Here is a 15570-nt window from a genome sequence, read left to right on the forward strand (position 1 = left end):
GCTACATTGGGGAAACGACACTGTGAGTAGCGAATGCAGTGGACTAGGTTGTGGCAAAAGTGCTGCTTCACCTGGCAGGTATGTTTGAGCCCTTGGATATTCAGGAGGGAGCAGGTAAATGGGCAGGTGTTGCACATTCGGCGGTTGCAGGCGAAAGCGACTTGGCACTATGGGAGGTGGGTGTGGGGTGTTGCGAGTGAAGGAAGAGTGGACCCGAAGTGTAACCCCTGGCACAACGGGTGCGTGTTGGGACCATAACCCACTCTCTCCTATTCACTCAATGTCGTCTTTAGCAGCTTTCCCGTATAACTGCGCTCTGTTCTGCACCTCGCCTTCTCATCTGCTTCCGGAAAAAGGCTTGGACATAAATATTTCACAGTGATATACTGGCCCAATGTGCACAGTCGAGTTGATACACTCGTGGAGATCTGCGTGGTCTTCTCCTGTTCTCTGTATCCCATGGTGAGGAGGGTAATGCTTGTCACTGGCCGCTCGGGTGTCATAGAAGAGTTTCAAAACAAAATGGTTGAATTATCTGCCAGTGGAGAGAGCCCGGTTCCTGGGGACGTGACAAACAGCAGCAGGGAGACTGAATGAGAAGCAGCTGTTCGAGAAACTCTTTGCCGCTAGCAATTCTTAGAGCAATCTCAAATGTATTTCATAGTGAGCACGTCTCAGGTCACTCAAGCGGTGTGGGGCATCATCGCGCGCCGGCTCGCTGGCTCGTTGGTCTAGGCGTATGATTCTCGCTTTGGGTGCCGTACTGTGATGAGTTGCGAGAGGTCCCGGGTTCAAATCCCGGACGAGCCCGAGGTTTTTCTAAAACTTGACTTGTGCAAAACTGCCTGATTAATTTTCTCAAAAAGCACCTTGGTGAAACGAGGTTGGGCTGTCTGGAGTACGGACAAGGCAGAAAACAGGGAAGTGAAATGGTTGGATGTCGTGTCGAACAGGTTGACGTGAGCTGTGCGGTGTTTGGGGAATGTCAGCAATGAAGGTAGATTGGAAAATTGGGACAGCTCTCCTCGGAGAACCGAAGTTTTCCAAGTCATGAGGGACCTAGAAACAGGAAATAATGTTGTGAAAATGTTCCCACACCTGAAAGGTCCACAACGATTCGGCAGAATTTTAAGGTCACCAGGAAAACAAGTAAAAGTGACAGGAGGAAGAACGTTTTCGTACAGGGAGTGGTTAGTGTCAGTAAGTCCCTGTCGGACATTGACAAAGAGGAAGATTCAATGAACACAAAAGGGAATTCGGTGGTCACGTTCAGATGTGCAGATTTACGCTGAGAATGAAACGAATAGACACACGTTGACTTAAGTATAGAACCAGCAGAGCGAAGGTGGGCCGCATGGCCTCCGTCTGCGCTGCGACACATGTTGTGATTCAGTGTGAAATCAATCACAGTTCGACCAACAGAATGTGGGAATTTAGTAAAAACGTTTCTATTTACACAGCCTCCGTACGTCTGCGAAACAGCATATCACACGACAGCAGCGGAGGTCTTTGACATCAGTCTCGAACGTGCGAGCCGCGTGCCAGATGAAAAGCTGAATCGCTCTGTGGACAGGGCTCAGAGCGTGGCAGCAGAGAGTGCGCAGCGGGAGCGTGCTGGGCCCATAACCCAGAGGTCGATGGATCGAAACCATCCTCTGCTATTATTCAATGTCACCTCGAGCTGATTTCCTTTGGATCGGTGCTCTCTTCTGCCAGCTGCATACCCGAATGGCATGTAGCATATCGATGCACTCGCCAAATCCACTCCATGCAAGGTGCGTGGTTTTAGAGGTCTCAGTGGCATTCTGTTGTTCGGCGGTTTTTATTCTGAACTGGATCGCAAAACCAGTTCTCTGCGATGCCAATCAGCTGGTCAAGTTGAAACAAATGTCTTGCGGTTTCGTCCATTCCCTGCAGTAATTCGCTACCCTGGTTCAGACGTGAATGACAAGCATGTCAAAAACCTCATCACGACTCAGACACAGTTCCCCCACGATTAGGACGGATCCCACCGATTGTGATTCGAGAACACAGAGACAATGCAGAGAGAGAGAGAGAGAGAGACAACCGTGGATTCGATGCGTTGAACGCTTGTGTCTACGCGAGAATGTGCTACGTGTTTATGGCGTCCCACTGCCTGTCTCTGGGACAGAGAGGCTGAGGGAGCAAAACTGGTTCATTTTTAACCGTCCCTTCCGTGTTGGACTGCCTGCAGTCCCTCAGCTCAGGGCCGTGGGGAGGACTCTCAGTGAGTGAAGGTTTCACTCGGAGTCTCTTCATCTGGGACACTTGGGGCTCAGATGTTAACTGCTGCGCGGTAGCAACAAAGAAAGCGATGCCCACTTTGCAATAGACTTTCCGTAAGATTGCTGCGTGAAGACGATTTCTGAACACCAAGAAGGCTGCACAACAATGTGAATTTACCTGGGCGAAGAGTCCTCGGTGTCCATTTCTCTCTGTCCTGCCAGCACAGCATCTTTCTATCGCTCCGATAACAGACCTTTGGAGAAAGTTCACAATCAAAGTTGTTCATGTTCCCCGCATTAATGCAACTGACACCTCTCACCCCAACGGTTTCAGAGAGTGAGAGAGAGAGAGAGAGAGAGAGACTCTACCCGCCCCACCCTACACCCCGCCCCCCCCCCAAACCCCAGAACAACGTGCAAGTAGAAATAAATTGGTTTAATTATCGAGGAGTGGAGATAGTCCAGTTCCTGGGGATGAGACAAACATCATCGCCCCGGGGACAAAATGACAAGCAGAAGTTCTGGAAACGCTTTGCTGCTTGCAATTCTTGGAGCAATGTGGAATGTACTTCACACTGAGCAACTTTCAGCTGGCTCAGAGTCTCCAATGTACATTGCTGTGTTTGCCGCCAGCTCAGAGAGAGAGAACAATAGGAAGGACGTAGGAGTGAATAACGATCCGCGTGAGAGGGCGAATAGCTGCTCATGGAGACTGTTAGTGGCTAACAATACGTAGTGTGTCATAGCAGACGAGGTGATAACAAGGAGTCGTTTGTGTGGTAGGGGTCAAGGACATGGGGGAGTTCAGGCCCTAAAGTTATGGAACTCGATATTGAAGACCGGAGGGCTGTAAGGTCTCCAAGTGGAAAATGAGTTGTTGTTCTTTCATCTGGAGCTAGAACACTGCTGCAAGCCTGAGACAGAGATGTTGGTCAGGGAACAGGGTGATGTGTTAAAGTGGCAGACAACCGCCAGGTCAGGGCCTTTTTCCTGCGGGCAGAACGGGATGTTCAGCGAAGCAGTCACCCAGTTTATGCTTCATGCTACATTGGGGAAACGACACTGTGAGTAGCGAATGCAGTGGACTAGGTTGTGGCAAAAGTGCTGCTTCACCTGGCAGGTATGTTTGAGCCCTTGGATATTCAGGAGGGAGCAGGTAAATGGGCAGGTGTTACACATTCGGCGGTTTGCAGGCGAAAGCGACTTGGCACTATGGGAGGTGGGTGTGGGGTGTTGCGAGTGAAGGAAGAGTGGACCCGAAGTGTAACCCTGGCACAACGGGTGCGTGTTGGGACCATAACCCACTCTCTCCTATTCACTCAATGTCGTCTTTAGCAGCTTTCCCGTTATAACTGCGCTCTGTTCTGCACCTCGCCTTCTCATCTGCTTCCGGAAAAAAGCTTGGACATAAATATTTCACAGTGATATACTGGCCCAATGTGCACAGTCGAGTTGATACACTCGTGGAGATCTGCGTGGTCTTCTCCTGTTCTCTGTATCCCATGGTGAGGAGGGTAATGCTTGTCACTGGCCGCTCGGGTGTCATAGAAGAGTTTCAAAAACAAAATGGTTGAATTATCTGCCAGTGGAGAGAGCCGGTTCCTGGGGACGTGACAAACAGCAGCAGGGAGACTGAATGAGAAGCAGCTGTTCGAGAAACTCTTTGCCGCTAGCAATTCTTAGAGCAATCTCAAATGTATTTCATAGTGAGCACGTCTCAGGTCACTCAAGCGGTGTGGGGCAATCATCGCGCGCCGGCTCGCTGGCTCGTTGGTCTAGGCGTATGATTCTCGCTTTGGGTGCCTTACTGTGATGAGTTGCGAGAGGTCCCGGGTTCAAATCCCGGACGAGCCCGAGGTTTTTCTAAAACTTGACTTGTGCAAAACTGCCTGATTAATTTTCTCAAAAAGCACCTTGGTGAAACGAGGTTGGGCTGTCTGGAGTACGGACAAGGCAGAAAACAGGGAAGTGAAATGGTTGGATGTAGTGTCGAACAGGTTGACGTGAGCTGTGCGGTGTTTGGGGAATGTCAGCAATGAAGGTAGATTGGAAAATTGGGACAGCTCTCCTCGGAGAACCGAAGTTTTCCAAGTCATGAGGGACCTAGAAACAGGAAATAATGTTGTGAAAATGTTCCCACACCTGAAAGGTCCACAACGATTCGGCAGAATTTTAAGGTCACCAGGAAAACAAGTAAAAGTGACAGGAGGAAGAACGTTTTCGTACAGGGAGTGGTTAGTGTCAGTAAGTCCCTGTCGGACATTGACAAAGAGGAAGATTCAATGAACACAAAAGGGAATTCGGTGGTCACGTTCAGATGTGCAGATTTACGCTGAGAATGAAACGAATAGACACACGTTGACTTAAGTATAGAACCAGCAGAGCGAAGGTGGGCCGCATGGCCTCCGTCTGCGCTGCGACACATGTTGTGATTCAGTGTGAAAACATCACAGTTCGACCAACAGAATGTGGGAATTTAGTAAAAACGTTTCTATTTACACAGCCTCCGTACGTCTGCGAAACAGCATATCACACGACAGCAGCGGAGGTCTTTGACATCAGTCTCGAACGTGCGAGCCGCGTGCCAGATGAAAAGCTGAATCGCTCTGTGGACAGGGCTCAGAGCGTGGCAGCAGAGTGGCGCAGCGGGAGCGTGCTGGGCCCATAACCCAGAGGTCGATGGATCGAAACCATCCTCTGCTATTATTCAATGTCACCTCGAGCTGATTTCCTTTGGATCGGTGCTCTCTTCTGCCAGCTGCATACCCGAATGGCATGTAGCATATCGATGCACTCGCCAAATCCACTCCATGCAAGGTGCGTGGTTTTAGAGGTCTCAGTGGCATTCTGTTGTTCGGCGGTTTTTATTCTGAACTGGATCGCAAAACCAGTTCTCTGCGATGCCAATCAGCTGGTCAAGTTGAAACAAATGTCTTGCGGTTTCGTCCATTCCCTGCAGTAATTCGCTACCCTGGTTCAGACGTGAATGACAAGCATGTCAAAAACCTCATCACGACTCAGACACAGTTCCCCCACGATTAGGACGGATCCCACCGATTGTGAATAACCTCAGAGAGAGAGAGAGACAGGCAATCGGCGTGGATTCGATGGGTTGAACGGCTTGTGTCTACGCGAGAATGGGTGCTACGTGTTTATGGCGTCCCACTGCCTGTCTCTGGGACAGAGAGGCTGAGGGAGCAAAACTGGTTCATTTTTAACCGTCCCTTCCGTGTTGGACTGCCTGCAGTCCCTCAGCTCAGGGCCGTGGGGAGGACTCTCAGTGAGTGAAGGTTTCACTCGGAGTCTCTTCATCTGGGACACTTGGGGCTCAGATGTTAACTGCTGCGCGGTAGCAACAAAGAAAGCGATGCCCACTTTGCAATAGACTTTCCGTAAGATTGCTGCGTGAAGACGATTTCTGAACACCAAGAAGGCTGCACAACAATGTGAATTTACCTGGGCGAAGAGTCCTCGGTGTCCATTTCTCTCTGTCCTGCCAGCACAGCATCTTTCTATCGCTCCGATAACAGACCTTTGGAGAAAGTTCACAATCAAAGTTGTTCATGTTCCCGCATTAATGCAACTGACACCTCTCACCCCAACGGTTTCAGAGAGTGAGAGAGAGAGAGAGAGAGAGAGACTCTACCCGCCCCACCCTACACCCCGCCCCCCCCCCAACCCCCAGAACAACGTGCAAGTAGAAATAAATTGGTTTAATTATCGAGGAGTGGAGATAGTCCAGTTCCTGGGGATGAGACAAACATCATCGCCCGGGGACAAAATGACAAGCAGAAGTTCTGGAAACGCTTTGCTGCTTGCAATTCTTGGAGCAATGTGGAATGTACTTCACACTGAGCAACTTTCAGCTGGCTCAGAGTCTCCAATGTACATTGCTGTGTTTGCCGCCAGCTCAGAGAGAGAGAACAATAGGAAGGACGTAGGAGTGAATAACGATCCGCGTGAGAGGGCGAATAGCTGCTCATGGAGACTGTTAGTGGCTAACAATACGTAGTGTGTCATAGCAGACGAGGTGATAACAAGGAGTCGTTTGTGTGGTAGGGGTCAAGGACATGGGGGAGTTCAGGCCCTAAAGTTATGGAACTCGATATTGAAGACCGGAGGGCTGTAAGGTCTCCAAGTGGAAAATGAGTTGTTGTTCTTTCATCTGGAGCTAGAACACTGCTGCAAGCCTGAGACAGAGATGTTGGTCAGGGAACAGGGTGATGTGTTAAAGTGGCAGACAACCGCCAGGTCAGGGCCTTTTTCCTGCGGGCAGAACCGGGATGTTCAGCGAAGCAGTCACCCAGTTTATGCTTCATGCTACATTGGGGAAACGACACTGTGAGTAGCGAATGCAGTGGACTAGGTTGTGGCAAAAGTGCTGCTTCACCTGGCAGGTATGTTTGAGCCCTTGGATATTCAGGAGGGAGCAGGTAAATGGGCAGGTGTTACACATTCGGCGGTTGCAGGCGAAAGCGACTTGGCACTATGGGAGGTGGGTGTGGGGTGTTGCGAGTGAAGGAAGAGTGGACCCGAAGTGTAACCCCTGGCACAACGGGTGCGTGTTGGGACCATAACCCACTCTCTCCTATTCACTCAATGTCGTCTTTAGCAGCTTTCCCGTATAACTGCGCTCTGTTCTGCACCTCGCCTTCTCATCTGCTTCGGAAAAAAGCTTGGACATAAATATTTCACAGTGATATACTGGCCCAATGTGCACAGTCGAGTTGATACACTCGTGGAGATCTGCGTGGTCTTCTCCTGTTCTCTGTATCCCATGGTGAGGAGGGTAATGCTTGTCACTGGCCGCTCGGGTGTCATAGAAGAGTTTCAAAACAAAATGGTTGAATTATCTGCCAGTGGAGAGAGCCCGGTTCCTGGGGACGTGACAAACAGCAGCAGGGAGACTGAATGAGAAGCAGCTGTTCGAGAAACTCTTTGCCGCTAGCAATTCTTAGAGCAATCTCAAATGTATTTCATAGTGAGCACGTCTCAGGTCACTCAAGCGGTGTGGGGCATTCATCGCGCGCCGGCTCGCTGGCTCGTTGGTCTAGGCGTATGATTCTCGCTTTGGGTGCCGTACTGTGATGAGTTGCGAGAGGTCCCGGGTTCAAATCCCGGACGAGCCCGAGGTTTTTCTAAAACTTGACTTGTGCAAAACTGCCTGATTAATTTCTCAAAAAGCACCTTGGTGAAACGAGGTTGGGCTGTCTGGAGTACGGACAAGGCAGAAAACAGGGAAGTGAAATGGTTGGATGTAGTGTCGAACAGGTTGACGTGAGCTGTGCGGTGTTTGGGGAATGTCAGCAATGAAGGTAGATTGGAAAATTGGGACAGCTCTCCTCGGAGAACCGAAGTTTTCCAAGTCATGAGGGACCTAGAAACAGGAAATAATGTTGTGAAAATGTTCCCCACCTGAAAGGTCCACAACGATTCGGCAGAATTTTAAGGTCACCAGGAAAAACAAGTAAAAGTGACAGGAGGAAGAACGTTTTCGTACAGGGAGTGGTTAGTGTCAGTAAGTCCCTGTCGGACATTGACAAAGAGGAAGATTCAATGAACACAAAAGGGAATTCGGTGGTCACGTTCAGATGTGCAGATTTACGCTGAGAATGAAACGAATAGACACACGTTGACTTAAGTATAGAACCAGCAGAGCGAAGGTGGGCCGCATGGCCTCCGTCTGCGCTGCGACACATGTTGTGATTCAGTGTGAAATCACAGTTCGACCAACAGAATGTGGGAATTTAGTAAAAACGTTTCTATTTACACAGCCTCCGTACGTCTGCGAAACAGCATATCACACGACAGCAGCGGAGGTCTTTGACATCAGTCTCGAACGTGCGAGCCGCGTGCCAGATGAAAAGCTGAATCGCTCTGTGGACAGGGCTCAGAGCGTGGCAGCAGAGTGGCGCAGCGGGAGCGTGCTGGGCCCATAACCCAGAGGTCGATGGATCGAAACCATCCTCTGCTATTATTCAATGTCACCTCGAGCTGATTTCCTTTGGATCGGTGCTCTCTTCTGCCAGCTGCATACCCGAATGGCATGTAGCATATCGATGCACTCGCCAAATCCACTCCATGCAAGGTGCGTGGTTTTAGAGGTCTCAGTGGCATTCTGTTGTTCGGCGGTTTTTATTCTGAACTGGATCGCAAAACCAGTTCTCTGCGATGCCAATCAGCTGGTCAAGTTGAAACAAATGTCTTGCGGTTTCGTCCATTCCCTGCAGTAATTCGCTACCCTGGTTCAGACGTGAATGACAAGCATGTCAAAAACCTCATCACGACTCAGACACAGTTCCCCCACGATTAGGACGGATCCCACCGATTGTGAATAACCTCAGAGAGAGAGAGAGACAGGCAATCGGCGTGGATTCGATGGGTTGAACGGCTTGTGTCTACGCGAGAATGGTGCTACGTGTTTATGGCGTCCCACTGCCTGTCTCTGGGACAGAGAGGCTGAGGGAGCAAAACTGGTTCATTTTTAACCGTCCCTTCCGTGTTGGACTGCCTGCAGTCCCTCAGCTCAGGGCCGTGGGGAGGACTCTCAGTGAGTGAAGGTTTCACTCGGAGTCTCTTCATCTGGGACACTTGGGGCTCAGATGTTAACTGCTGCGCGGTAGCAACAAAGAAAGCGATGCCCACTTTGCAATAGACTTTCCGTAAGATTGCTGCGTGAAGACGATTTCTGAACACCAAGAAGGCTGCACAACAATGTGAATTTACCTGGGCGAAGAGTCCTCGGTGTCCATTTCTCTCTGTCCTGCCAGCACAGCATCTTTCTATCGCTCCGATAACAGACCTTTGGAGAAAGTTCACAATCAAAGTTGTTCATGTTCCCCGCATTAATGCAACTGACACCTCTCACCCCAACGGTTTCAGAGAGTGAGAGAGAGAGAGAGAGAGAGAGACTCTACCCGCCCCCACCCTACACCCCGCCCCCCCCCAACCCCCAGAACAACGTGCAAGTAGAAATAAATTGGTTTAATTATCGAGGAGTGGAGATAGTCCAGTTCCTGGGGATGAGACAAACATCATCGCCCCGGGGACAAAATGACAAGCAGAAGTTCTGGAAACGCTTTGCTGCTTGCAATTCTTGGAGCAATGTGGAATGTACTTCACACTGAGCAACTTTCAGCTGGCTCAGAGTCTCCAATGTACATTGCTGTGTTTGCCGCCAGCTCAGAGAGAGAGAACAATAGGAAGGACGTAGGAGTGAATAACGATCCGCGTGAGAGGGCGAATAGCTGCTCATGGAGACTGTTAGTGGCTAACAATACGTAGTGTGTCATAGCAGACGAGGTGATAACAAGGAGTCGTTTGTGTGGTAGGGGTCAAGGACATGGGGGAGTTCAGGCCCTAAAGTTATGGAACTCGATATTGAAGACGGAGGGCTGTAAGGTCTCCAAGTGGAAAATGAGTTGTTGTTCTTTCATCTGGAGCTAGAACACTGCTGCAAGCCTGAGACAGAGATGTTGGTCAGGGAACAGGGGGGTGTGTTAAAGTGGCAGACAACCGCCAGGTCAGGGCCTTTTTCCTGCGGGCAGAACCGGGATGTTCAGCGAAGCAGTCACCCAGTTTATGCTTCATGCTACATTGGGGAAACGACACTGTGAGTAGCGAATGCAGTGGACTAGGTTGTGGCAAAAGTGCTGCTTCACCTGGCAGGTATGTTTGAGCCTTGGATATTCAGGAGGGAGCAGGTAAATGGGCAGGTGTTACACATTCGGCGGTTGCAGGCGAAAGCGACTTGGCACTATGGGAGGTGGGTGTGGGGTGTTGCGAGTGAAGGAAGAGTGGACCCGAAGTGTAACCCCTGGCACAACGGGTGCGTGTTGGGACCATAACCCACTCTTCCTTCACTCGATGTCGTCTTTAGCAGCTTTCCCGTATAACTGCGCTCTGTTCTGCACCTCGCCTTCTCATCTGCTTCGGGAAAAAGCTTTGGACATAAATATCACACATTCCCAATGTGCATAGTCTGATGACACACCTGTTCTTCAATCCTGTTGATCTCCGTCCATGGTTCTCCCCTTATCTTCTGTAACCATCAAATCCATTGTCACTTTATTGCCTCCTCAAACCCCCCAAAATTAAATTCCAACACATGGGGGTTCTCTTCCCGAACCACTGTTCCGAGCCCGGGTCCTCCTGACTGAAGCAGCATTCTGTTGAGAACTCTTTTCGAGAAATCCTCAGTGCAATCTCAAATGTATTCAAGCACTATCTCTCAGTGAGCACGTCTCATGTATTTCAACTCCGCGCTTGGCTCATTCACTCGTTGGTCTACGCATCAGGCTCGCTTTATCCCTACTATTTTCAGCTATCTTCTCTTAACTTTGCCGGACCTCCCCTCTCCGGTTTCAAAAACGGACACCCCGATCCAATTATTTCTCTTGTTAACCCAGCACCTGACTTGCCGAATTATGCTCTCTTAATTCCCAAAAAATTTGGGCTTCGGTGTGGAGTGGATAACGTGTGGACAGAATTCAGGGAAGTGGGAAATGGTGTGTGTGTCGAAAAAGGTTGACGTGAGCTGTGCGGTTTTGGGGAATTCAGCAATATAATTAAAGGGACAGCTCTCCTCGAAGAACCGAAGTTTTCCAAATGACCTAAACAGGAAATAATGTTGTGAAAATGTTCCCACCCTTAAGGTCAAACGATTCGGCAGAATTTTAAGGTCACCAGGAAAACAAGTAAAATGACAGGAGGAAGAACGTTTTCGTACAGGGAGTGGTTAGTGTCAGTAAGTCCCTGTCGGACATTGACAAAGAGGAAGATTCAATGAACACAAAAGGGAATTCGGTGGTCACGTTCAGATGTGCAGATTTACGCTGAGAATGAAACGAATAGACACACGTTGACTTAAGTATAGAACCAGCAGAGCGAAGGTGGGCCGCATGGCCTCCGTCTGCGCTGCGACACATGTTGTGATTCAGTGTGAAATCACATCACAGTTCGACCAACAGAATGTGGGAATTTAGTAAAAACGTTTCTATTTACACAGCCTCCGTACGTCTGCGAAACAGCATATCACACGACAGCAGCGGAGGTCTTTGACATCAGTCTCGAACGTGCGAGCCGCGTGCCAGATGAAAAGCTGAATCGCTCTGTGGACAGGGCTCAGAGCGTGGCAGCAGAGTGGCGCAGCGGGAGCGTGCTGGGCCCATAACCCAGAGGTCGATGGATCGAAACCATCCTCTGCTATTATTCAATGTCACCTCGAGCTGATTTCCTTTGGATCGGTGCTCTCTTCTGCCAGCTGCATACCCGAATGGCATGTAGCATATCGATGCACTCGCCAAATCCACTCCATGCAAGGTGCGTGGTTTTAGAGGTCTCAGTGGCATTCTGTTGTTCGGCGGTTTTTATTCTGAACTGGATCGCAAAACCAGTTCTCTGCGATGCCAATCAGCTGGTCAAGTTGAAACAAATGTCTTGCGGTTTCGTCCATCCCTGCAGTAATTCGCTACCCTGGTTCAGACGTGAATGACAAGCATGTCAAAAACCTCATCACGACTCAGACACAGTTCCCCCACGATTAGGACGGATCCCACCGATTGTGAATAACCTCAGAGAGAGAGAGAGAGACAGGCAATCGGCGTGGATTCGATGGGTTGAACGGCTTGTGTCTACGCGAGAATGGTGCTACGTGTTTATGGCGTCCCACTGCCTGTCTCTGGGACAGAGAGGCTGAGGGAGCAAAACTGGTTCATTTTTACCGTCCCTTCCGTGTTGGACTGCCTGCAGTCCCTCAGCTCAGGGCCGTGGGGAGGACTCTCAGTGAGTGAAGGTTTCACTCGGAGTCTCTTCATCTGGGACACTTGGGGCTCAGATGTTAACTGCTGCGCGGTAGCAACAAAGAAAGCGATGCCCACTTTGCAATAGACTTTCCGTAAGATTGCTGCGTGAAGACGATTTCTGAACACCAAGAAGGCTGCACAACAATGTGAATTTACCTGGGCGAAGAGTCCTCGGTGTCCATTTCTCTCTGTCCTGCCAGCACAGCATCTTTCTATCGCTCCGATAACAGACCTTTGGAGAAAGTTCACAATCAAAGTTGTTCATGTTCCCCGCATTAATGCAACTGACACCTCTCACCCCAACGGTTTCAGAGAGTGAGAGAGAGAGAGAGAGAGAGAGAGAGACTCTACCGCCCCCACCCTACACCCCGCCCCCCCCCCCCCCAACCCCCAGAACAACGTGCAAGTAGAAATAAATTGGTTTAATTATCGAGGAGTGGAGATAGTCCAGTTCCTGGGGATGAGACAAACATCATCGCCCCGGGGACAAAATGACAAGCAGAAGTTCTGGAAACGCTTTGCTGCTTGCAATTCTTGGAGCAATGTGGAATGTACTTCACACTGAGCAACTTTCAGCTGGCTCAGAGTCTCCAATGTACATTGCTGTGTTTGCCGCCAGCTCAGAGAGAGAGAACAATAGGAAGGACGTAGGAGTGAATAACGATCCGCGTGAGAGGGCGAATAGCTGCTCATGGAGACTGTTAGTGGCTAACAATACGTAGTGTGTCATAGCAGACGAGGTGATAACAAGGAGTCGTTTGTGTGGTAGGGGTCAAGGACATGGGGGAGTTCAGGCCCTAAAGTTATGGAACTCGATATTGAAGACCGGAGGGCTGTAAGGTCTCCAAGTGGAAAATGAGTTGTTGTTCTTTCATCTGGAGCTAGAACACTGCTGCAAGCCTGAGACAGAGATGTTGGTCAGGGAACAGGGTGATGTGTTAAAGTGGCAGACAACCGCCAGGTCAGGGCCTTTTTCCTGCGGGCAGAACCGGGATGTTCAGCGAAGCAGTCACCCAGTTTATGCTTCATGCTACATTGGGGAAACGACACTGTGAGTAGCGAATGCAGTGGACTAGGTTGTGGCAAAAGTGCTGCTTCACCTGGCAGGTATGTTTGAGCCCTTGGATATTCAGGAGGGAGCAGGTAAATGGGCAGGTGTTACACATTCGGCGGTTGCAGGCGAAAGCGACTTGGCACTATGGGAGGTGGGTGTGGGGTGTTGCGAGTGAAGGAAGAGTGGACCCGAAGTGTAACCCTGGCACAACGGGTGCGTGTTGGGACCATAACCCACTCTCTCCTATTCACTCAATGTCGTCTTTAGCAGCTTTCCCGTATAACTGCGCTCTGTTCTGCACCTCGCCTTCTCATCTGCTTCCGGAAAAAAGCTTGGACATAAATATTTCACAGTGATATACTGGCCCAATGTGCACAGTCGAGTTGATACACTCGTGGAGATCTGCGTGGTCTTCTCCTGTTCTCTGTATCCCATGGTGAGGAGGGTAATGCTTGTCACTGGCCGCTCGGGTGTCATAGAAGAGTTTCAAAACAAAATGGTTGAATTATCTGCCAGTGGAGAGAGCCCGGTTCCTGGGGACGTGACAAACAGCAGCAGGGAGACTGAATGAGAAGCAGCTGTTCGAGAAACTCTTTGCCGCTAGCAATTCTTAGAGCAATCTCAAATGTATTTCATAGTGAGCACGTCTCAGGTCACTCAAGCGGTGTGGGGCATTCATCGCGCGCCGGCTCGCTGGCTCGTTGGTCTAGGCGTATGATTCTCGCTTTGGGTGCCTTACTGTGATGAGTTGCGAGAGGTCCCGGGTTCAAATCCCGGACGAGCCCGAGGTTTTTCTAAAACTTGACTTGTGCAAAACTGCCTGATTAATTTTCTCAAAAAGCACCTTGGTGAAACGAGGTTGGGCTGTCTGGAGTACGGACAAGGCAGAAAACAGGGAAGTGAAATGGTTGGATGTAGTGTCGAACAGGTTGACGTGAGCTGTGCGGTGTTTGGGGAATGTCAGCAATGAAGGTAGATTGGAAAATTGGGACAGCTCTCCTCGGAGAACCGAAGTTTTCCAAGTCATGAGGGACCTAGAAACAGGAAATAATGTTGTGAAAATGTTCCCACACCTGAAAGGTCCACAACGATTCGGCAGAATTTTAAGGTCACCAGGAAAACAAGTAAAAGTGACAGGAGGAAGAACGTTTTCGTACAGGGAGTGGTTAGTGTCAGTAAGTCCCTGTCGGACATTGACAAAGAGGAAGATTCAATGAACACAAAAGGGAATTCGGTGGTCACGTTCAGATGTGCAGATTTACGCTGAGAATGAAACGAATAGACACACGTTGACTTAAGTATAGAACCAGCAGAGCGAAGGTGGGCCGCATGGCCTCCGTCTGCGCTGCGACACATGTTGTGATTCAGTGTGAAATCAATCACAGTTCGACCAACAGAATGTGGGAATTTAGTAAAAACGTTTCTATTTACACAGCCTCCGTACGTCTGCGAAACAGCATATCACACGACAGCAGCGGAGGTCTTTGACATCAGTCTCGAACGTGCGAGCCGCGTGCCAGATGAAAAGCTGAATCGCTCTGTGGACAGGGCTCAGAGCGTGGCAGCAGAGTGGCGCAGCGGGAGCGTGCTGGGCCCATAACCCAGAGGTCGATGGATCGAAACCATCCTCTGCTATTATTCAATGTCACCTCGAGCTGATTTCCTTTGGATCGGTGCTCTCTTCTGCCAGCTGCATACCCGAATGGCATGTAGCATATCGATGCACTCGCCAAATCCACTCCATGCAAGGTGCGTGGTTTTAGAGGTCTCAGTGGCATTCTGTTGTTCGGCGGTTTTTATTCTGAACTGGATCGCAAAACCAGTTCTCTGCGATGCCAATCAGCTGGTCAAGTTGAAACAAATGTCTTGCGGTTTCGTCCATTCCCTGCAGTAATTCGCTACCCTGGTTCAGACGTGAATGACAAGCATGTCAAAAACCTCATCACGACTCAGACACAGTTCCCCCACGATTAGGACGGATCCCACCGATTGTGAATAACCTCAGAGAGAGAGAGAGACAGGCAATCGGCGTGGATTCGATGGGTTGAACGGCTTGTGTCTACGCGAGAATGGTGCTACGTGTTTATGGCGTCCCACTGCCTGTCTCTGGGACAGAGAGGCTGAGGGAGCAAAACTGGTTCATTTTTAACCGTCCCTTCCGTGTTGGACTGCCTGCAGTCCCTCAGCTCAGGGCCGTGGGGAGGACTCTCAGTGAGTGAAGGTTTCACTCGGAGTCTCTTCATCTGGACACTTGGGGCTCAGATGTTAACTGCTGCGCGGTAGCAACAAAGAAAGCGATGCCCACTTTGCAATAGACTTTCCGTAAGATTGCTGCGTGAAGACGATTTCTGAACACCAAGAAGGCTGCACAACAATGTGAATTTACCTGGGCGAAGAGTCCTCGGTGTCCATTTCTCTCTGTCCTGCCAGCACAGCATCTTTCTATCGCTCCGATAACAGACCTTTG

At 50.0% G+C, this 15570-nt stretch overlaps 4 non-coding genes across 4 annotated transcripts; all 4 read left to right on the forward strand.

Moving 5' to 3' along the window:
• The first annotated feature begins 4877 nt into the window (after positions 1 to 4877).
• On the forward strand, positions 4878 to 4949 carry trnam-cau (transfer RNA methionine (anticodon CAU)). Its single transcript has one exon. It is a non-coding gene; the product is annotated as a tRNA-Met (tRNA).
• Positions 4950 to 8148: 3199 nt separating this feature from the next.
• On the forward strand, positions 8149 to 8220 carry trnam-cau (transfer RNA methionine (anticodon CAU)). The gene has a single exon. It is a non-coding gene; the product is annotated as a tRNA-Met (tRNA).
• Positions 8221 to 11381: 3161 nt separating this feature from the next.
• On the forward strand, positions 11382 to 11453 carry trnam-cau (transfer RNA methionine (anticodon CAU)). The gene has a single exon. It is a non-coding gene; the product is annotated as a tRNA-Met (tRNA).
• Positions 11454 to 14666: 3213 nt separating this feature from the next.
• On the forward strand, positions 14667 to 14738 carry trnam-cau (transfer RNA methionine (anticodon CAU)). The gene has a single exon. It is a non-coding gene; the product is annotated as a tRNA-Met (tRNA).
• The last annotated feature ends 832 nt before the right edge of the window (positions 14739 to 15570 follow it).

This window comes from Hemiscyllium ocellatum, assembly GCF_020745735.1.
Source record: "Hemiscyllium ocellatum isolate sHemOce1 chromosome 27 unlocalized genomic scaffold, sHemOce1.pat.X.cur. SUPER_27_unloc_16, whole genome shotgun sequence".
NCBI lineage: Eukaryota > Metazoa > Chordata > Chondrichthyes > Orectolobiformes > Hemiscylliidae > Hemiscyllium > Hemiscyllium ocellatum.